The sequence below is a fragment of the Panulirus ornatus genome, chromosome 30 (genome assembly GCF_036320965.1).
Source record: "Panulirus ornatus isolate Po-2019 chromosome 30, ASM3632096v1, whole genome shotgun sequence".
Classification (NCBI taxonomy): domain Eukaryota; kingdom Metazoa; phylum Arthropoda; class Malacostraca; order Decapoda; family Palinuridae; genus Panulirus; species Panulirus ornatus.
In genome coordinates this window covers 10,249,760-10,250,000 of record NC_092253.1, presented here as the reverse complement: position 1 = coordinate 10,250,000, position 241 = coordinate 10,249,760, and positions in this window count along the sequence as shown.

Genomic DNA, 241 nt, shown 5'->3' with positions numbered 1-241 from the left:
GGAGTGTGTTAGAGTGTGGTGGAGTGTGTTAGAGTGTGTCGGTGTGTTAGTGTGTGGTGGAGTGTGTTAGTGTGTGGTGGAGTGTGTTAGTGTGTGGTGGAGTGTGGTAGTGTGTGGTGGAGTGTGTTAGAGTGTGCCAGAGTGTGTTAGTGTGTGGTGGAGTGTGATGGAGTGCGTTCACACTCATGTTCACAACGTTGCCCTAAGCATCAATTCATTATCATCACCACGCACTCATATT